Below are 24,442 nucleotides of genomic sequence, written 5' to 3'. Positions count from 1 at the left end.
TCTTGCAGGGATCTCTCGTGCTTGTCATCGTCTATCGCTGCTTCTTTGAAGACGTTAGCCTTGGCCATGAAATGCAGTATCTATTGATCATCAATAAATACGTGTAAGTTAGTTATGTTATCCTGGATAGATGGTTTGTATAAAATTTCAATAGTAAATCCATCCCTAATCGGTGACATTATGAAATATGTTTGCTAGAGCATTGGTAGTTGCATTACGCATATGTGGTACAACAGTGATGTTAAATGGTTGGAAGTTAGAGATCAGTCTCCATACCTCTTGCTGGTAACTTTTGAGATGTGATGACAAACAGTGAATGGTGTTACATACCTGTTGTACCACTATCTCTGAATCACCTACCACTTTGAGCGCAACCACGTTGAGGTTGATGGCTTTCTGCAAGCCCAACACGAGTGCTTCATACTCAAAAACATTGTTCGTGCACTCGAACTCCAAGCGACTTGAAACTAGATGCTTCCTATTGTTTAGGTCGATCAAGACACACCCGTCTCCTGAGACATCCTATGTCTTTGATCTGTCAACATGGTCCACGACTCGTCTGTACACTGATCGTTTGACACGCTTGTACTACTGCTACTGTTGTTGCTATTGCTACTTCTACTATTGGTAAAATGTATTTTGCATGCTTCATTACCATTAGTTGGGCAAGGAAGGAGACGCAACTGCGTGTCTGGTGGGGTTGGAGCTGGCCATGCAGGATAACACCCCAACGTTGTTTCCAGGAGGTAGTTTCCAAACATGAGTTCTGCGAAGGCCAACGGTTCATTCTCACCATTGATGGGAGTGACATTGTGCCTCATATACCTCTCGGATATCACCCGGATTTGATTGTTTTTGCCCTTGTACGGAAGCCACATGTGCGACTAGTCCGTAGAAAAATATTCGTTCAGCTTGCTAGACTAATATCTGCTGAGTAGTAAGCCATATGCTTCTGGTATGTCCACAATCATAATGTTGATGCATTGGTGGCCTCGACTATCATGAGATAGTCAGATGATCACATTTCGGAGTTCACCAATGGCTGGTACAAATGTTCGATCAAGTTGGATGATTTGCGTGGATGTATTTCTCCATTGTGCATTGATCCTTTTAGCAATGGAGAGCGACATGACGTTGGCTGTTGTGCCAGAGTCAACCAAGAAGTTGTGAACATTACAGTTGAAAACTTCAAATGAGAGTAGGAATGGAGGGCAACTTGGGTTTTCTTCTTCCATTTGGAGTGTGTTTAGGATAGTGGAAAGTGATTCGGGAGGTGTGCTTTCTCCCTTGCTGGTAGAGGTTGCGCTGTCCATTACTGTCTATCCCAATGCACGCAGCTGGATGTCTCGTTGACTATGGATCTTAGCTAGCTTGAAAAAACTAATGTTTGCGCAAGCTTTCTTCATGTCATCCACAATTTTTTAGTCCAGAGGTGGTAGACTCACCGAGGTGTTCGGGGTAAGACTGATGATCGTGTTGTTCGATGGAGTGTTTTGTAGTTCGCTGCCCATGGATGTACTCTTGTCCATCGCCATCTTCCCAGAATTGCTTTGTGTTTTCTACTTTGGGGTGGCTGGTGGATCAGCCTTTCTCAATAGCAGTCTCATCTTTTCTTGCGCTTCCCCAACTATAAGGGGAGCCCCTTTACTCCTAAGATTATAACGATAATTTTTCTTTGGGGGATGTTTCTTGGTGTTCGCCTTTAGTGTTGCTTGCAAGCACTGATACATGTTCACCACATGCCTATAATTTGGTGCTTCATCAGGTGCAACATCTTCGTCATTATCTGTGTCTTCCAGCTGTTCCTGCATACTATTTTCTGCGTCAAATGTATGACTGCATACAGAGCTTGCGACTCGCTTCCAGTTTGAACAAGAATTATCTGGGTGATGTTCTTTGTGGAATGAACATAATTCAGAATTTGCGCACTGATCAAGCTGGAACATGGAGCTCTACATAGTTTTTGCAGAGTACCGGTTGCTTCCTGATGACATGCTTCCTTGTTTCTGCTTGAGCGGATGGTTTCTCAAACAATTTTGTTGTCAAAATCTTGACGAGGTGAGTGAGGGTTTCAATATCGTTTGTTTCCTTGTCTCTACCTTTGCTCGCCATCGCCTGGGACATCCTTCTTGCGTCTTTGGAGTCCTTTACTGGTTCATCATCCTTGATGACTCCAATCGCACGCAGGTCTTTCTCAATAGTAATAGCCTCTTCGCAATTTTCCAATAGTGTTGGTTTCACAACTCGCTTGACGAACTGTGCAATGCTGGTTGGTAGTGAGGATGTGTAGTAATCAATAGTGATGGAGTCATGAGGTTTGGTGTCCCCTGCAAACTTGTTCAATATGCGTGTAAACCTTTGATTGAAGTCTTTTACCTTTTCTTTCCCCTCCATCTTCAGGCTTCCCAATTCTTTGAGTACCATGGCCGAGGTCTTGTCATTAGCAAATTTTTCAAGAAACATGCGTTTGAACGCACCCCAGTTCTGTATGGAGTTGGCTGGAAGGCTATGATACCATGTAGCTATGTGACCGTCTAAGGTATATGGAAACAATCTATACGCTACGTCGTCGTATTGTACCTCAAGGGTCTACAACTGCAAGTAGAAGTTGTCCAAATGGTCTTCTTCCTTCACTGTGTTGTCAGGGTTGAACTTGATGTTCAGTCTCTCAACTCGCTTTGACATCTTATGCAAATCACTCGGGAGAGCCAATGGTCCCTGAGTCATCTATTCCAGATTTTGGTAAGACATCTCTTTGTCTTCTTCGTCCTCCTCCTCTTCTTTAGAATCTGACGGTTCCGGCTCTCAGTCTGTTGGTTCCTCTCTGCCTCTGCCTCCTCCACTACCTTCCCCTCCGCCTCCTATACCAGAGTCTGAGCCCAAGATCATGAGGGTGTCTCGTTCCCCCTGTCAGAAGACTGAAGGTTCCTCTCCGTCTTCAACATCTTCTGCCAGACCTTCAAGTGTGGAAAGAACTTCTTCTTCCACTGATGATACAACAACCCTTGTGGGTGTGGCTTTTGGCTTCCTTGATGTGTATGGAAGATGTTGGATGTCTGGCATCAGTCCGACTGCTTTCATGCACTGGTGGGTGATGGGACGAATGGAGCGAATGTGATGGTATGGAATTTTGTGTTTAGTCCTGGGAGGTGAGAAGTAACCAGCTGCAGAGTCGCGCGTAGGTGAGGGGGAGTGTGAATTACTGCCTTGACCAGATGGTTGATGAGTGAGTGTGAGAGGACGTTCAACCATAAACAACTAGTGGCCCTCCTAGCGCTCGAAAGGTTGACGATGCTATAACTGCTAACATTCATGGGATCACCCTGGTATGAAGTCCCAACTAGACCTCACACTATTTGGTGTGGGAGTCCCATCTGGTATGATGGCCTATTTGCCATTATCTTAAATGTTTGCCTAAGCTCTTGTGTGTAAGCACATGAGAGTGGTCTGCTTTGTCTTCGAGTAGTGAGGTTCACATGCCTGGTGATTTCTAGTGTTACTTGTGTTAATGGTTCTTTCACTGCAGAGGGAGAGGGTGAGAGTGAGTCCCAAGTCAGATGGGAGGAAGCCCCAACTCTTCTAGGAAAACACAACACAATAGGACGTGCGCAACTTCCGGAGGAGCAATCCACATGGATGCGGCAGTCACAACACACAAGGAAAGATAACATGTACAATAAATAGTAGAGAAGTCCACGTGAGTGCGATAGTTGTTATAAAAAGTTTATGTGAAAGATCTGTTTGATGTCCTGGGAGGTAACCAACACGGGCAGGACAACGTTAACTTCGCATACAACACATTTTCATTAATATATATTGCAACAATTGAATGAGTTCAAGTGCTAAACACAAGTTAAATAAACATGTATTACAAGCGTTCAAGATTAGTCTTACAACAATTACAACACGGGTGAAAACGTGCTAGCCTGTGAGCAGGCTTGTGAATTAAATGAAAGCTCCAAGACATATCGTTACACCATACATCACGAACCTCATGGGTGGGGCGTTGGAGCCACTACTTACTCCTCAAAGAAAAGATTACAGACTCTCAAGGCTATGTGGGAGGAGCCAAGGTGAAAAGTCCTTTGCATGTACAAATGAGGGAGTATTTATAGCCAAGGGTGAAACTGATCCTTGTAGCTGTTCGACTTCCCTCATGACTGTTTGACTTCCATGACCTTTCAACTTTACATGACTCTTCATATGACAAGTGGGTCTCTTGGAGATGTGCACGACATGACTCATTACAAGACTCGACATGATAGTGCTGGTACATTCATGATGCTTTTGGTGTGCATGTCGAGCTGCAAAGTTCCTGGGTGATGGATGTCCTCATGGTGTGTCACAACTTCACCTCTGCATGGAAAACTTCACAGAGTCTTCGATGGTCGTTGGGTTCGCTTGATGTTGCATTTGCACGTTGCTCCTTGCTTGTATGTTGGCATGCTTGACAAGTTCGTTTGTTTGCGGAAAGTGCATGTTCGTCCTTCTGTCCATGTGCGAACACATCCTCACATGTTCGCTTGTCTGTCCGTTCGCGAACACATCTTTGCATGATGGTTCATTAACGAAAACATCTCTTTCCATGCATCGTTTATTCTTCCATTGGCGAACATGTCCTTCTACATGTACTCCCTTTGTTCATCCCATCCATCGTCGTGCCATGTTTGTTTGTGTACCTGTATTTGCAGTCACTCATGATGAGATGACATCAAATCCATAAACCTCCTAGTCTACCATGATGCATGATTGTTTCAGATGTGGTGACCGGGAGAGAAGACAAGGTTGCGAGCTTTGAGCTGGGTTGCGGAAAGGCTGGGCAAACAAAGTCTGCGCAATTTTTGGAAGGAATGGGCAGCGGGAGCCTGGAAGCCAAAATTGCGCAATTCCTGGAGGGAACCGGCAGTCGACTACTGGGACCTTGGAAGCAAAACTGTGCAATTCTTAGAGGGAACCGAAAGTCGGCTGCTGGGACCTTAGCAACAAAAAATGCGCAATTCCTAGAGGGAACTGGCAGTCAGTTGCTGGGAGCCGCTCGTGGGAAAAACTGCGCAATTCCTGGAGGGCACTGGCAGTCAGATGCTGGGAGCCACTCACGGGAAAAACTACGCTGATGTTGGGAGGCTGGCCTGTTGATCACCTCTGCGCAGTTTCTGAGCTGAGCAGACTGTTGGGTAGCAGAGGGCTTGCTCATGAAATCTGCGCAGTTTTCTGGGTGAGCAGTTGGCCGGCTGATTGGTGGGTTGGTTGGAAAAATTGCCCAATTTTCTGAGGGAGACAGGGATGGGCATTGGGTGTCTATCTGGCCTGTCTACACAATTTTCTCAGTTAGTGGAGTGGGCATGATCTGCAGCCTCTGCGCAATTTTTTAGGGGAGTCAGTCCCGGGGTGACTATCGGGTCAAACTCTCTGGTTGACCAACAGGAAGGTTGATTGATCAGCTTGCAGGCATCGCAGTTTGAAATGACTTGCTTGGTGCTTCTACGATGTTCTAGGTGACAGTCAATCAAGTCGATGGTGGGGTAAAGGTCCAGCTGTTAGAGGGTGATCTGGTCATCAGAACTTCAACAAAATGACTAAGTGTGTGAGTGAGTGAAAAGGTGCATACGTGAACTTGCAAACACACACTTACATGACTTGACGATGAGACGACTCAAACCATCCAGACACACATGTTCAACATGATTGACCGATAGTGCAAGTTGACAAGCGCGATGCTTGTGATTGATCGTTGGAAAACCACGACGATGCTTGGGTGACAGTGTGTATGACTCCGTGTGTGAGCGTGATGAATGTTAACATAGCGAACACAACATGTACACATGAAACAAAAACCTTGTGTATGACCAGAACATGGTTGCAAGCATGAAATTGACATCAACATGAAAAATTTGTCTGTTGAATGATGAAGCAAGGTGGGAGTGAAGAATCATATGAGTCACGGAGTGATCTCGAGTGCATGAAGACATCAAGTAAAATTCTCAAAGGAGGCTCCGAAATTGGATGCGGTCCAAAATTTTGGAGGGTGTTGCAGCCGCTACAAGAGGGGTCTAGGTGGAATAGGTGTGTGGCCACCAATATCCACCTAGATCACATCCCCTAACGTAAGCACCCTTTTGTGCTTTCTCTTAATTTGGTGTACTTTAGATTTTCCTTTCCAGACTCTTTCCAATAGGTGCCAATACTACAAACTCTCCAACCAGGATTTACCCACCTCTAGGGGAACTGATACCAAATATACCAATTTGTACCATCATCTATTTCCCCTACCTTATTCTTGACTGAATTTTTCCCTTAATTTAAGGATCAGGCTCACACAACCTTTCCACCTTGATCACTCAGGTTAACATTTACACTCCTAATTTCCACAAGAGCAAATCTTAACCATTCATTTAATTAAAAATCAAAATTCTCCAACCCCAATTCCAATATAGATGTAACAACCCTAGGGTGATTTTCCATGTACATAAAATAAGACCAAGGTCATGGGACACGTATTCCAAGTTGAATGTTGAACAAACATTATAGTGGGCATCACTTGTGATTTATTTATGGCTATGGAAATTGGCAAAGGAAAAGAGGTAATAATTGGCATTTTATTTATGAAAATAGGAGAAAAGACACATATTTGCATGCAAGGGAAATTGGAGGAGAAATTAGGTGAAGAGACACATATTTGCATGCAAGGGAAATTGGAGGAGAAATGAAGGAAAATGAAGAAAATAGAGGCATGAGTGATAAAAAGGCACCTGAGAATTAGTTGAAAACTTTTTTTTGCTCCTTCTTTGATCAGGATCAACTAAGGAGAGGGAATAAGCGTTTAGATAAGAAAGCAAGGAAAGCAGGGTAGCACAAGAGGAAGTTTAGAAAGCAGCAAGTAAGAAAAAAGATTAGCTATGGATTGCATGTAATAGTGTGCATGTGTGATTTAGCATGTCTGGATTCAAATGCATGGTACATGCATTAGTTTATGGTTTATGTTTTTTGTCATTGGCATGTAATTTTGTTGTATTGATAGTGGTTTTAGTCTTACCTTTCCATTTCATTGATAATCATGGTATTGTGGGTTTCCCACTTGTTTTTCTAATTGGTACTCAGGTTCCCTATGGCTGTGGGTTGGCATAAATGCTCTGGAAGCCCTGGAACATTTTGGGATGAGTTGCTATTTCATGGAGATGTAGGTTGGGACAAATGCTCAGGAGCCCTTGGTGGGTTGAGTTACTAGTTCCTCGAGCCACGATTGGAACAAATGCTCTAGATCCCTAGAAGGTTGTGGGTTGATTTACTAGTTCTTGGAACCCTAGACAACTTGGGTAGAGACCGATATGGTAGATGTTAGTGATTTCTTAACCGTAGAAGTGGAATCACTATGGTTTAGGGTTGAGGTGGTTTGGCCTCTGGAAGTCTTGGTTTATTCCATGAGATCTCACATTCATGCTTGGAATATGGTGTTGGGGTGGTTGGTTGAAAGAGAGATTTGGTTCAGCCCAATCTATGGTCGGGTCGTACGTGGAAGTCCTTGACTTAGTTGGAATTTTCATATGTTAATATGAGATATTTTCCTATAGTGATCTATGAGAATTTGTAATGATTATGCTAGTGATATTATGGTGGTTTCTATGTTGGTTATATGGTGTATGTTATCTATGGTTCTTGTCATGTTTTGATAAGCTATTGAAGTGTTGACGAATGCATGGGCTAACAAGTGTTATTGGATCTAGCTAGAGAGGGCTTGAAACCTTCTTGGCGACTCTCATATGAATAATATCAATTTATAATCATATGTGCATTCATGACCTGTAGCTTACATGTTTTCCATATGTTTGATGAAATGTATGTTATGGATTAGGCATCTCTAGGTCAAGTTCTTGCTCCAGGTTTGAATGTTTGGCATTGTCATCATGTTAATTATGATTCTAAGAAGTTACAGGGATTTATGAGCAGTGGTATGGAGGATAGCCTGAAAAGGTGGCACAAATCCGGGAACCACATGTACAAAATTGGAGGATTTGGGTCATAACCGCATGGAGACAAGCCTGAGAGTGCAGTTATAGGATTCTAACCACATGGATACAGTGTCAAAGGTGTGATTATGGAGCTAGGTGAGAGAAAATGGGCTCAATATCATGGATTGATCACTTGGGATGATTTTCTAGCTCTTGAGTGATCTGTAGTCCCCGTGGGATGTCAGTAAGTGTTCAGTTTGTAGGCCGCACTTCCTTAACCATAACTTTGAGGTCGGGTCATGTCATAGTGATATTCGTCTCATGTGGGAGGAGGGGATACAAAGTGGTGTCAGAGCGGGGTTGCAACACTGGACCTCAGGGTAAAAACAAATTGTCATACAGGTTTGTATACTTGGCATGCATGTATGATGGTTGATGGTTGCTATATGTATTTAATTTAGATTGAGGTTACATGCATGAGCGATGCTAGTTGATTAGTGCGGTCATATGCACGTGCATCAATTAGTCTTTGTTGCGGTCATATGCATGATGATTATGGTCATTGCGGCTAAGATCTTGATATTACATGTATCATGCTAATTTGGATTGGCTAGTGCAGATGGCTATGGTTATGATATTCATATATGAATCAATATACTTGTGATGTTGTGTCATACTAATCTAGACTAAACTGTGCAGATGTGATAGCCTCCCCTGAGGTACATTGAGGTATGAGTTTGATTATTTCATCTATTTGGTTTATCGAACATGGTATGTTTGCAGGAAATAGAAGATTAGGGATGAAGAGCAAAGTAGTGGACTACAATTCACATGACTCCCCTTACAGGCCTGATGTGAATTTAGTGGAATGGGAAAGGCCAGTTGAGCAATAAGGAGAAGAGTGTTCTCCTGATTTTGCCGATACACTGAGGATTTTGAGGGCAGAGATCAAAATTGCAAGGCAGAAAATGACAAGTTTATTGAGGCACAAGAAAATATTTCTAGATCTCAAGAAAATAAAGCATAAGTTAATACACTCATCCTTTAGATATTTTTAGATTTTCCAATACAGGGATAGATGGGGATCAGTTATAAATAGGAAGAAAATAATAATGGGGCATATGGCAACAGGTATCTTAGAAGACACTCGTTGGAAAGATGTGATACAGTCAGATGTGGCAAAACTTTGGATACTCCTGAAAATAGGAGTGAGAGGGGGTACTCACCAGATGAGTTTAAGAAAGGAAAGTCTCCTACTTTGATGGCCAATTGACTACGTTAGAAGATGCAGAAGCTTGGAGGATTCAGGATGAGAAAATAAGATCCAATGGTTCATCAGTAGAGAAAGTCATCAGAAAGACATCAGATCGAGTTTGATGAGACTTAGTCATTGGAGAAATCCATCAGAAAGTTGAAGCATTGTTATGAGCAGTCAAAGTATAAGCCTAAGTTCAAGCATGACTTGAAGGGTGTATGTAATAAGGAAAATGTGGCACCTCATAAGAAGTTCAATGCAACTGAGAGAGGCCATGGGTCTTAGCTTGTGGAGAAATAGAGTAAAGGAAATGGAAAGGAACCATTGCGGTGTTGAACTTGTGATGGAGATCATCATAGGAAGGATTCCCTTTGTATCACAGTGGTATAGTGGTTGTGTGGTAGGCCTCAAGTCTACAATACGCAGGAGGCACAGACAGTTGGGGATGGAGGTCAGAGAATTCCCGGGATCTATGCAATAGTGGATAACAGACAAGTAGATCATCAGGTATTCATCACTAAGGTTGAAGTGGTACCAGGGGGAGAGGTCCAGACAAAGCCTCAATGCATCTTACAGCAGAAAAATCTCACGCTTCGAAGTCAAGTAATAGAGAAGCACTTTGGGGCCATGGAAGATACATGGTAGATGGTTAATTAGTTGTAGGAATAACCGATGGTTTCCAGTTATAGCTAGATTCATCAACAGAATTGGAATCCATTGAGAGATGATATGTGTAGGTGTTCATTTGCAGGATAACGTGCTAGGTGCAATAGGTAAGGAAGCTAGTGTATTGTTATATTTATTATGTACAGACATTTGTGTGTTTATCACAGTATGATGCATGGAATTGCATGGCAAAAGAGATTGCCATGAAATCTTGAAGAAGGCTCAGGCTGAGATTTCCTTGGAAGCACTGGGAACCCTTGGGGGTTGATTCATGGTGTTTGTTGAGAGTCTTGTGCTTTCAATATTTTTGTGATTTGTTTGCGCTTTATTTGCTTTTTATTCTGTCTAGTGCATGTCCATGCTACTTTGTTTGTGGTGTCATGTTGTTATTGGGTTTTCATGTCTTTCTTCCTGTTTCCTTTTTATTCTTACCTTTTATGTTTCGAGGTTCTTCGGAATTGGTTGGGGAAAGAGGAAAGTTAATGGAGTTTGAGGAGAGTTGAATGAAATCCAGTAGGTAATGTAAGATCCAGATGAATCCTAGTGCATGAATAAAGGGCAGTTGAAGGTAATAATATGGTAGTCGGTTGGATTAGGGTAAATGGACAGTGGTAGGATAGTCATCAGAAAGGTAACCATGAAAGGTAAGGTGAATGGATTAGAGGCATCAGATGCCTTGGATATGTTGTGAAATGTTGTTCTCAATGTCGTGCATGCACTGCACGGATAAAGGGAGTTCTCTTAACCTTGACCTTATGAATGCTTATAATTGTGTTGTGGTCATCATTATGCTAATGTTTATATATGTATATATGTATGAATTCCATTGTCTTACAGGGTCATTAGGGATCATTCTTATGGAAGAATGATTGTCTTATGTAGGTGAATGACATGAAAAGGTTCTTGGTTTATGAGGAATCAAGTGACTGAAGTAGCCTTGAAAGATCTATGAGGTTAGTATCATGTGGATATGATTTTGATATTATGTGCTTATAGCTATGCATATGTTTATGTTATGGACATGCGATGCTGAAGGATACATCAATGGAATAAAGCAGTGTGATCTGTGGCATGCTAGGACAAGCATGGATAATGGAAAGAACCACAAACTTGGGTTGTGGATGCACACAGTAAGGTGTGTGAAAGAAAGTAGAGGCAAGGTTGCCTGGTAGAAATAATATGGTCTTTAGATGTGCAATATTGTTGTTGTGTATATCTGATACTGTGTTATGTGTATTCTCTAATGGTTGTTTCCTGACGTGTATTTGTTGTGTTGTATTGTGTGTACATATATGTGTTGTGTTGTACACCATGTGTAGGTGTATGTGTGGTGTTGTACACCAGGTGTAGGTGTATGTGTTGTTTTCTACACCAGGTGTAGGTTTATACGTTGTTTTATACACCTGGTGTAGGTGTATGTGTTGTGCTATACACTGTGTATGTGTATGTGTTAGCGATTGGATCTCTAGATCCCTGGAAGTTGTGGGTTGAAGACCTCCAATAGCTTGGGTTCCCTGAGGGTTGTGGGTTGATTCATTAGTCCTAAGATCCTGAGGGTTGGGACAAACACTGTGGAGCCCTGAAACAACTTGGGTTTCCTGGAGGTTGTGGGTTGAGTTATTAGTCCCTGGAGCCTGTGGGTTGGGACAAATGATCTGGGGCCTTGGACAACTTGGGAGGAGAGCAACCTTGAGTTGTTGATATTGAGGCTAGAGGCGATATAGTCTTTGGTTTCCCTTGTTACTGATACAATAGAGAATAGAAGGCATTGGCTACTTTCCATATTTGGCAATTGATCCAGTGTATGTACATGATTGAAGAGAAGAGAAGGCATTGGGTGATTGTCGGATTTGGAAACTGATTCAGTGTGTGTATAGAAAGAACAAAGAATAAATGCAGAAGAAAAGAACCGTTTAAAAGATAAGTATTGATATTTTATTTTAGTTTGTAATTATGCACATGATTTATGATTCTGATTTATGATGGTTTAATTTCAAGCTAACCAAATGTGATATGTTTATATATGATGATTTGATCAAAGAGGTTTTTTGACTTGTTGTGATAGGAAGTAAACAAAATTGTAGGTGTACCTTATTGACGAGTTACCAATGAGGCATGATTTGAATTTTTTTCAATTCCTTTTGAATCTAATGGCAATTATGTGCTTGGTATAGGAAAGCAAAGAAAATGCCTAGGTTTGGGTGGTTGGAATTGGCTGTCGAAGAATTAACAATAGTAAATGGAATTGGAACATGTAATAGTATGTTGGTAGAGAACTTCAGGAGTAGGGCCATTGTGGGACACTGGTATCAAATAGTGTCCATTGATTTCCATGATCATACTATGACCAATATGATGATTTTTAGGCAGGGATATGCCTTGGTTTTTGGACCTTTCTATGTGAGGAAACCTTGCCAAGGGATGGATCAATCGAGAAGGGGATGCCAGTGGAACTTGGAAGGTGTGTGAATACGCGGAAGGGGGTGACCAGATTTCTCGAGGGATTGTGTAGCAGAGAAGGGAAGATCGGCGAATAAATTTGTTTTGGTCATTAACATTGCTAGATGGAATCAAAAAAACATTGGGAGTGTGCCTTGGAACAATGATCTAGTAATTATTCACTGAGATAACACGAAGCATGAGGACTTTAGCGCTAGACATTGGATGCAGACTCTGATTTTGATAGTGGATTCTAGACTTCTTGAGAAGGAGGTGAATCCTAGTATTACTTTTTAGGGTGGAGGTGTGAGCCTCTGGATTCCCTTGTTGCTGGTGTGACCATCATATCCTTTTATTTGTTGGTTAAAGCAAGTGTGCATATGTATATATGCATATATTATTGTAAATATTATATTGATTTGTGTTTATAAAGCTCCATAGACTGTATGATTATTTGTTGGTTGAAGCAAATGTGCATGAGTATATGTGTTTGTCATTGTAAATACTGCATCGAGCTAGGTTATAAAGCTCTATAAATAGTATGGTGGTCATGTTTTCAACAATTGATATGTTGTAAATATTGCAACGAGATGTGTTATAAAACCCCACATGTAGTATGTTTTGCTGGTCATAAGCATCATTGAATACTGAGGACAGTGTTCCCCCAAGGGGGAGGGGTTTGTAGGAACCCTGGGCTGATTTTCCATGTAAATAAAATAAGCCAAGGTCATGGGACACGTATTCCAAGCTGAATGTTGGGAAAACATTATAGTGGGCATCACTTGTGGTTTATTTATGGCTATGGAAATTGGCAAAGGCAAAGAGGCAACAATTGGCAGTTTATTTATGTAAATAAAGGAAAATAGGAGAAAAGGAAGGTGAAGAGACACAACTTTGCATGCAAGGGAAAATGGAGGAAAAATGAAGGAAAATGAATAAAATAGAGGCATCAATGATAAAAAGGCACCTGCGAATCAATTGACAACTTTTTGGGCTCATTCTTTGATCAGGATCAACTAAGGAGAGGGAATAAGTGCTTGGACAAGCAAGCAAAGAAATCAGGGTAACACAAGAGGAATCTTGGATAGCTGCAATTAAGGACAAATATTAGTTGTGGATTACAGGTAATAGTGTGCATGTGTGATTTAGCATGTCTGGATTCAAATGCATGGTACATGCATTGGTTTATGGTTTATGTTTACTGTCATTGGCATGAGATTTTCCAGGGTTTATATTAGTTTCAATCTTTCCTTTCCATTTCTTAGATAGCCATGGTGTTATAGGTTTCCCATTTGTTTTTCTAATTGGTGCTCATGTTCCCTATGGTTGTGGGTTGGAACAAATGTTCTAGAAGCCCTAAAATAGTTTGGGTTGAGTTACTCATTCCTAGAGCCATAGGTTAGGACAAACGCTTTGCAGCCCTTGGTGGGTTGCTTTACTAGTTCTTGGAGCCGTGGTTAGAAAAAATGATCTGAAGCCCTGGAAGGTTGTGGGTTGAGTTACTAGTTCCTAGAGCCTGGATAGCTTGGGTAGAGACAAATTTGGTTGATGTTAGTGATTTCTGGACCATATAGGTGGAGTCACTATGGTTGAGGTTTGATGTGGTTTGGCCTCTAGCAGCCCTGTTTTGTTTTGTCTTAGTTTATTCTATGAGATCCCACATTCATGCTTGGAATATGGCACAGGGGTGATTGGATTAAAGAGAGATTTGGTTTAGTCCAATCTATGGCCATGTGGTACGTGGAAGTCCCTAATTTGGTTGGAATTTTCCTACGTTAATATGAGATATTTTCCTATTGTGATCTATGAGCATTTGTAGTGATTATGCTAGTGATATTATGGATGATTTTCCATGGTTTCTATGTTGGTTATTTATTAGTTATATGTTGGTTATATGATGTATGCTATCTATGGTTCCTGTGCTGTTTTGATAAGCTAATGAATGGTTGATGAATGCATGAGCTAACAAGTGTTATTAGATAGAGAGGGGTTGAAGCTTTCTTGGGGATTCTTAGATGAAGAATATCAGTTTATGATCATTTATGGATTCATGACCTGTAGCTTACATGTTTTCCATATGTTTGATGAAATGTATGTTATGGATTAGGCATCTAGACTAGGTCAAGTTCTTGCTTCAAGTTTGAATGTTTGTCATTGTCATCATGTTAATTATGATTCTGGAAAGTTATAGGGAGTTATGGGCAGTGGTATGGAGGTTATCCTGGAAAGGTGGCACAGATCCTAGAACCGCATGCATATAACTTAAGGATTTGGGTCATAACCGCATGGAGACAAGCCTAAGAGTGCGGTTATAGGCTTCCAACTGCATGGATGCAATGTCAAGGGTGCGGTTGTGGAGCTATGTCCAATAAAAAGGGTTCCAGCTCTGGGATTGATCACTTGGGGTGGTTGTTCAACTTCTGAGTGATCTGTAGTCCCTGTGGGATGTCATTAAGTGTTGAGTTTGTAAGCCCCACTTCCTTAACTAGAACTTGGAGGTCGGGTCATGTCATAGTGACACTTGTCTCATGTTTACCCTGACAAACTTGTGAATTTGAGTAAATGTGGGAGGAGGCATTACAATAAACCACACATATTGATGTAATTAAATAATATAATTTTGAAATCTATAATAATTTTTTTATTGTAAATATATATATATATATATATATATATATATATATATATATATATATATAGATATATTTTTAAATATATAAAATAATTTCAACGAATTACCTTACATGCACGAACCCTCCACTTAAATGGAAATAAAAAATTTAAACATAATGAGACATAATATTTTGTATGTATTTATAACCCCTTTCGCGTTTACTAATAAGAACCATATTTTCATTCATTAAGATTCCTAAATATGGGTTCCTTAATGACGATTCTATTATGAGGAAAAGTAATTCAACATATTAAAATTATTTATTATAAATAAGAGAAAATAAAAAATATATATATATATATATATATATATATATATATATATATATATATATATATTTTGTAAGCTTGGCAAGAATACATCTTCATCGTGTCCAATATATCATCCTTATCGGGACGGAGAATTCAACCAATGACTTCACATCAAAGAGTGCCTTAAAAGAGCACTCCATCACCTTCTATCCAAGACCCCATGGAAAAAAAGTATATTATTTTTGAAAAATGAAATTAGATAAATATTATATATGAATATTAATTTATATATATATATATATATTGGGAAATTTGTATTAATTAAAAGGTTGAAGTAGAAGCTTACAATTAATAGATATATAAAATGGTTACCTCATTGATGAGGAAAGTCAAAAGTTTTATTGAGTTTCTTAGTAAAAAATAATTATCAAATACGTACAAAATTGCTAATCTTATCCAAAAAGATATAATTCTAAACTAGAGAGGAGACTAATACAGATTGTAAAAACTAAACTAGACATGACATATTTGAGTTTGAGTTGAGGATAATAGTTGCTTCCATAATTGTGATGTCTCCATCAATGTTCATTGCGACTCTAGAAGGTCTAAGATAATTTTGTTGCTACTTTTCAACCTAAGTAACAGGAGATAGTTGCAACTAAGTTTAGGGTTTACCTACTGACGCTATGATTCGAGGTGTCTCGTTTTTCTATCATGTAGATGTTGTACCTGTATGTTTATTCAACTTTTGAACCATTAAATCCAAAATGCCCAAATGGTTCTTTTGTTCCAGTAATATTCCCATTATGGGATCAACTTTTAAAGTGACATTGTGATCTTGCTTATTGGAAGCTTCTAGATAGGAATGAATAGAGATTTCAAATTCGTTGAGGCTAGCCTCATGTCATTGGAGGGGGGGGGGGTCTTGTCTCATGAAGCTCATGGTAGTCCATGAGTTCAATACCAATGGAGGAGGATTATGTATGAAAAAGGGAGGTATTTGCAAACAACCACACTAGACAAAAAGTCTTCAAGCATCCCTAAACACACATAGAATGATGTCTAGAGAAAGCTTGGTAGTTATTACTAGAGTTAAGTAGTTCATGCCTCTAGGAAATGTTGAAGGTAGAAGAACATATAAAGTTGCATTAGTACCTATCTTGGCAAAGAGAGTAACATAAAATTTGTAATGAGTGAGGGACGTTGGAGCTAAACTATTGGAATTGTCCTAAACGTTGTCATAGTTCTCCCACTAGAAATTAGAGGGTGACAAATCCTGCTACCTCATGTGAGAATAGAATTATCCCACCTTTAACCATGAGAGAAATCACATAGAATAGGGAGAAGGGATGAGAAGTGGAGCATGATGCAAGGGAAATATGGTTTTATCTTCCTTGTCCTTGTTGCATGGGAGGATTGTGTCATGCATTGCGCCATTTGTTGAGACAATCCGAATGTGCGTGAATTGAGTTAGAAATTAAGTAATTGATTGTTCCTACCTCTAACCATTGATGACTATGCTCCCCCATTTTTTCTTTGAGGCCTATTGAATGATATTCATGGAGATTATGAAACCAATCTAGAGCTTCAAACTTTTCACACAATTTTCGAATCGTTTTTAAGAATAAAAGCTATATATATGTCTAAAGGCGAGTTATTGGAGACCATATGCTTTATGATTAAGCTAGATTCACATAGCACTATTAGAATTTTGGTATGCAACTAGTAGCTAATTGAAATCCTTGCATAAGCACTATTTTCCCCTTTGGGATATAAATAGCCCCTCTTACACTTGCCTTCCCATGTTGATAGGCATATCCTTATTGGAAACTTGGTGCCACAATAATGAACCTTTTAGTGACAAATTCTAAATAGATGGCCTAGATGCATTAATAGTAAATATTCTTTGTTGTGTTCACAAGATGAATCATTTAGATGAAATGGTTCAAACTCTTTACATATACTAATTTGGTCATTTAGTATATGTCTAATAACTTTAAAATCTTTGCAAAGGCATTGATGCATTTTTTCTCTATAGGAACCCTCCAAAGTAACCCAAAATTTCCAAAAAATTGTCAAGACATTATACATTTTCATAGATGCAATTGAAAAATTAAGTAGTACATCCATCATATAAGTATTAAATAAATCAATAGTTTCAATTGAATTGAAAGGTTTCACATCATTAGTGTTGAAAATGCAACAAGAAAAGTCTCAATTTAATTTTCCCTTGAATTAAATTAGGAATAAAATTGTAATTCCACATCACAAGACAACTTGTACGAGTTAAATAAATTAAATTGACTTATTTGGCTCAGTTAATTCGAGTTGGGGGTCTAACTTGAGTCATGTAGAGTGTCTCCTACTTTATAGGAGCCCTAGTTGAGTTTACTTTTGAGTTGTAATTAATCAATTCAGTTTAACTGAGTTAAAGTTAGTGAAACTAGTTCCAACTGATGGCGGAACTAGTAGGAGGTCAAATAGTGGGGTGATGCTTCATGTGTTCACCCAGTTAAATAATGATTCACTCATAAATAAATCATGCATGTCAGATATGAGATTTACTCAGTTGAGGTTGGATTTCAGGGACAATGTATTATCAGTGGTATAATTATCTGAATTGTACAGATGGTGCATCTAATCAAAAGAAGACCCTAAAGGAACTTTGCAATCCAATGGAGGAAAATTCCTATTAAATAGGAGCCTAATTCCTCATTGAACAATGAAAGGAAATATGAGCTTGGCAGGAAACATAATTGGCTAAGTATTGGCTTGATTTTGTTTGGGATGCAGTGAGATAGATAGAGATAGTGCAAAGGTTGCTCGAGATTGAGAAAAACATTGTAATCTTCTCATATTTCCTGATTAATGCAATATACAGATAGCATGGGTTTTTAGATGTGGATTTCCCCAAGAAATAATTGTGTTATGAGTGCTTGAATTCTTTCTCTTGTATGATTTGTGATTTCATTGATCATTTATTGTTTCTCCTGATGAGCAGATTAGATTCAAGTCAATTTTTTTAGCATATTACAATCTACAGTTTGAATCTAAAAGGAATTTCTACATGGTATCAGAGCTGGAATCATTATCGAGAAGGATTCACATTAGAAACCAGTCATTGAAGTCCTCATGTACAATGACCATTGAAGAACTAATGGGATGTTAGCAGGTAGAGCTAATGGGGCCCTAGTTCAGGGTAGATCCATAAGACCCTATGTGCAGACTTCTTAAAGGAGCTAGAAGGATTCTAATGGGCAGATCAACAAGCCAATGTTTAGTGACACAAAAAGGAATTGTGATCATTGATATTGGAAGATTGAGGGGTATAGATATTTCCCACAATGAGATTGAGACTCATAGGGAGTCTAGTTTCATCGGGAGAAGCCCTATGGAAGCTAGTACTTCAGGACATGGGGAGATCGTATTCATTATTGTAGTAGTTGTAGCAACAGTGCATAAGCGACAACAGAGTAGTAGAAACGATAGTAGGAGTAGATCGGAGTTTGCTTTGCATGCATCCATACCTCTAGGTGTGAGGTGGGTTGATGTGAAGCAATAGTGCCAAGAGTTTCATAAATTTAGGTAGGGTCCATTGAGGTGTTTTTATCTCATGGATCATTACCTTGCTACGGGGCCCCACAACATTTAGTAGCAAGAGGATCAATTTCAGTCATATACTAAGGAGTGCAGAGTAATGTTGACAATAAGGAAGGAGGCTTCGTCACAGAGTCGGAAACAATACAATTTTCCTAGTAGACAGTTTCAGATTGATTCAATGATTATTTTTTATGCTCTTCAATTGCAAATTTTGCAGTAGCCATAACAATGAGAAGTGTTGCATGCAGTACATTCTAAATATTGAAGGATCTAGGACAAATTTGTGTAGTGTGATTCTTCATTGCTTGATAACAATTTGTGGAGTATTTTTATTTTTTCTTGTTAGCTTATTCTTCTTCTTCTTCTTATTAGTGCATTTGTGTGTACTTCATCAAACTGCTACAAAAACATAAGAACAAGAACAAAAGATGTTGCCTCTCTGCTAGGGCCAAAACCTCTCTTCTCTTGAGAGGAAAACCCTTTAGAGAATTTCTCTTATTGAAGCTTCTATTAATCAATGCCAAACCCTAGACCCTTGACTAGAAGATCATCCAAGCAAAAGTCAAGTCCTTTCAAGATCACTTCCTCTTGCAACACTTCGTCCTCTTCCTTCCAACACTTTGTCTTCTTCCCTTCGACACTTCTTCCAGCAACTATAGAGACCTTGGATTGTGTGTTGTAGGATGAACCTTGACCTTTTCTTCCTTTTCTTGAGATAGAGTCTTTATACCTTAGGATGATGACCTTATAGCCTCCCAACTGAGCCTTCTTTTCTGTTGACAACTATTGTAGACTTAGGGCAGTAGCAATGCAGCCCTAATTCTTCACACGCGTGGGGAATTCTCTTCACAAAACTATGTTAAACTTATCTTCCACCCTTCGCTTGCATACCCTTCTTCCACGCTTGAGAGAGAGGCCTTGTAGGCCTAGTTTACACCCTAAACAATGAGATATGTTGAGATGTAATTTTCTGTTGTCATAACCGCAAGGACTACTCTACTTTCCTTGCGCGTGTGGCTATAACTAGCCCTTTAACACTTTGGTTTTATCCTTCCTTTCTTCACTGCCTTGGAGACCTTCTTCTTGTCTTTTTGGTGCCCTTTTCCTTGCCTTTTACCTTCGCAGATTTCAGAGGAATGTGTTGTCATTTTGAGGGAGTGGACATCCTCTATTTATAGAGGTTTGTCCCTCCTTTTAGGCTGACTTGTAGGCCTACTTGTAGCTTTGAGGCTGACTTGATTTTCTTGCTACAATAGGTGCTTTTAATGGTGCCATTGCTTCTTTTGATGGTGTCTTTTCTTGGAGGATACTTGACTTTGCTTGGAGGTGTCTTCTTTGAATTTTATACATGAATATACATAATGTAACATACCCTTAAGGTCTTCAACATAATTCTTTTTACTCTTTTACTCTTTTGACTCACCTATATCACTTTGACATGTGCTAGACCTACTTCAATGAGCAAGAAACTCATTGACATATATTATAAAAATAATATTTCTTTTCTTGAATAAATACAAATATCAAAAGTACATTTATGAAGACCGAACCTAGTTACATTTCCTTCAACGCTCCCTCTTAACTAGGGAGGTACTCATACAACATTACAAGGTGTTTGGATATGTTTCAATATTGAAGAATTCACATAAGAGAAACCGGATTTGCAATCCATCTGTTATAGCATCATATTCATCCGCATTGTCATAGTGCAAGGCCTTGACTAACAACTCCATCTATTCATGAGATCATGACCTACAATGCTGTCGAGACCAATGATTTATAGACACCTTCATCATTGTCTCTCAAGGTACATACCCACTCGGGTGTTCACTGAGTATGACCTTCTAGGACTATTCTTATCTTGGGTTCCCAACCCTCAAAGAATAGCGATCCTCTTGCCTACTCTTGTCTTGGATGCCCTACACATCCTCAAAGAGTATCAGATACCAGATGATTACCTAATCCTCCCATTATTTATTCCCAAGAGAAGACAATAATGTTGTGTTTATCTTGTGTCTACATTTCCATTCATGGCCTTCATCTAGACTTACGACTGTTAGTCCTGGTCTAGTGCATGACCCATGAAATGGAAAAACACAATTGTCACTCCTTTGTAATCAGGGGTGATCTAAAACTCCATCTTGATCAGGGACTTGTCAGAGCTCCCTCTTAACTAGGGACTCTTTTGTTCAACAACAACTTCTTCTTTGTGGGTCCTTCAGCTACTTGATCTCCTTCCTTGCTTGATGTCATGAAGTCTTTGTTCAAACTTTTTCTAGGTAGGGCACCATCCATCGATCACTTTCCTTCCTAGTTTTTCATGTCATTCCTTCTTTCATGGAAAGTGGATTTCATGTCATACATCAGGTTTTCTTGTCATCTGGCTGCTCTTTTGTCATCTTGTCCATGCTTCAGAATACTCTTCTCACGGATGCTTCATTGTACTTGCTTGTTTACATGCTTCGACCTAGTACCCATCATGACTTCATCCTGATATTACTTAACCATTGTTTTTTCTTTTTCTTGATGGCTTCTTCATCATGACATCTTCGTAGAGTAGAATCAATTATCTATATTTTTATATCTCTAAGGCCTTCATCGATGTCAAGGGTCATTCCTTCCTTTGTCAGAGTTATCTTGCCTTATTTCAAGAGATATCTTCAAAGTATCTTGTCAGATAGTGATTATTAGTGATCATGGTGTTCTTCACTTGATTGATCTCTTTCTTCATTTGTTACTTCTTAGATATATGGGTCAACCATCTTATGCTTCTTGTGAGATCATTTCTTCATTGCTTGCTTCCTGGACTAGTTGACATTTCTTCTTTCTTCGTAGTCAACAATCTTATACTCCTTATGTGAGCAGATTCTTTTGTTGATCTTTATTTCAATTTAGTACATGACTTCAAGCATGTCCTTGGTGAAAGAGATTCTTTCACATTTGATCATGTTATAGAACTATTCCCATGACTCAATAATATACAAATGATAACATGGCTAAACTTTGATAAATACATACATCATCTTGATTCTCCTTTGATCATCTTAGCATCATTTGGTTGTCCTTGGTGTGGCCCTTCTTGCTTCATCTTAGCTTGCCTACATATCATCCTTTTCTTGAATGAATGGGATTCCAGATGAGACATCTGCTTTGGTTCATGAACCTTCTTTTGAAGATTCCATTATAGGATCTTAAACACCCTTGTATTGCAAATGTTTCTTTTTTTTTATGATGGAGGACTTCTAAGATTCTTAATCATGATCAATATTCTTTTATCATCGATGAGGGCCTATACTAGGTATGTTACTTCATTATGAATGTCTTGAGATATATCTACCATGCTCCTATATTCTAGAAGATATTTCTACCCATGCATTTTCATTCTCATTATAAATGCTACATCTTCATGAGTATCTAGAACTATATGTACTTCATGCTTCTACATTCTAGAAGATGTTTCTACTCATGCAATTTTATTTTATTCCTACATGCTCCTATCCTACTCAAAACCTTGAAAGAAGACTTGAAGTAAAGAGTTTGACCTAGTCATAGTAGATATCTAGAGGATCTTCCTTCTTTTGCTTCTTTTCTTCTTCTTTCACCTCTTGAGTCATGTGCGCTTCTTCCCTCTTTCTTTTGTTGTCCTGCTTAAGCTTAGGAAAATTCCTTTTATAGTGTCCATATTCTTAGCATCCAAAACAATGGATTTTGGACATGTCCTTGCTATTTGTTCTTCGTGAACCAAATTTGCCAAATTTTCCCTTTCTCTTGGCTATGGTAGCAAATGATTTATCATTTGATCCCACATCTTCCTTTTCTTTAAGTATGGTTTCCTCTGTCCTACATAGAGACCACATTTCATTGAGAGTGGTTGCTTCGTTCTTGGCATATATGCTTTATGTGAAGTTGCCCCAATCCTCAGGTAGAGCATTGAGTACTACAATGGTCATCTCTCTGTCATACATGACTTCCCCAAGTTCTTGAAGTTGATATCTTATTTCAGAGATTTTCATGAAGTAGGGAGCTATTCGTCCCTTTGTTATCTTCATCTTGTACAATTCATTCCTTAGAGATATTACTTCTCTGATTGTGGATACCGAGAATAGATCTACTAGCTTATCATAAATTTCTTTCAATATTTCAATTTTGGAGACATAAGGAATGAGAGAGTCTTTGATTGATTCTATCAGAATCCTTTGAACTCTTGTCTCATCCTTATTGTACTTGGCTAAGGCTTGAGTTTGTTACTTATCAGGGATAGTGATATCCCCTTTGACATGTTCTAGGAGTTCATTATCTTTGAGAAGTAAATCGGTCCTCTTCTTGCATGCAAGAAAGTTATTGGTACCTACCAATTTATTGCTTTCCTTGCAAAAAGATATTGATGTATATTTAGAAGGGGACATGTACTTACTTGATAGATTTTGAGATGTAATGGATTTGCTTCCTCCTTGAAGACTTGATGAATTTCCTTCCTTGGATATTAATGTTCTTCAAGTTTCCTTTTCCAAGTGGACTTGCTTGATGACTTGTAGCTTGATGTAGGTGTTGCTTCAATCTGCTCTTCTTTGTAGGTGCCTTTATGTAAGGCTCTTCTTCTTGCTATGTAGACCTCCTTAATGAATGATGGATTGTAGAACTTCTTGTCCTTGAAGTGATTGAGACTTATAGGTTGATGCTTCAACCTTGTAGATGACTTTCCTTGATGAGTGTTCTTGAGTTTCCCTTTCCCTGATGTGTCACCTTAGCTTTGACACCATGTTGAAGAATATAGGGCAAATGTGTGTAGTGTGATTATTCGTTAATTGATAACAATTTGTGGATTATTTTTACTTTTTCTTGTTAGCTTATTCTCTTTCTTCTTATTATTAGTGCATGTATGTATACTTCATCAAAATGCTACCAAAACATAAGGACAAGAACACAAGATGTTGGCTCTCTTCCAGGGCCAAAACCTCTCTTCTCTTGAGAGGAAAACCCTTTAGTGAGTTTCTCTTATTGAAGCTTCTATTTATCAATGCCAAACCCTATAACCTTTACTAAAATATCCTCCAAGCACAATTCAAGTCCTTTCAAGATCACTTCGTCTTGCAACACTTCATCCTCTTCCTTCCAGCACTCTGTCTTCCTCCCTTCAACACTTCTTCCGACAACTATAGAGACCTTAGGTTGTGTGTTCTAGGATGAACCTTGACCATTTCTTCCTTTGATTGAGATAATGTCTTTATACCTTAGGATGATGACCTTATAGCCTCCCAACCAAGCCTCCTTTTCTCTTGACAACTATTGCAGACTTTGGGCAGCAACAATGTAGCCCTAATTCTTCGCATATGTGGGGGATTCTCTTCACAAAACTATGTTAGACTTATCTTCCACCCTTAGATTGCATAACCTTCTTCCACGCTTGAGAGAGAGGCCTTGTAGGCCTAGTTTGCACCATAAACAGTGATATATGTTGAGCTATAATTTTCTATTGTCATAACCGTAGGGACTGCTCTCCCTTCCTCGTATGTGTGGCTGTAACTAGCCCTTTAAAACTTCGGTTTTATCCTTCCTTTCTTCGCTGCCTTGGAGACCTTGTTCTTGTCTTTTTGGTGCCCTTTTACTTGCC

The sequence above is a fragment of the Pinus tabuliformis genome, chromosome X (genome assembly GCF_031772625.1).
Source record: "Pinus tabuliformis cultivar Carrire ecotype Pingquan chromosome X, CPIR1, whole genome shotgun sequence".
NCBI lineage: Eukaryota > Viridiplantae > Streptophyta > Pinopsida > Pinales > Pinaceae > Pinus > Pinus tabuliformis.
Note: the sequence above shows the minus strand (reverse complement) of the source record.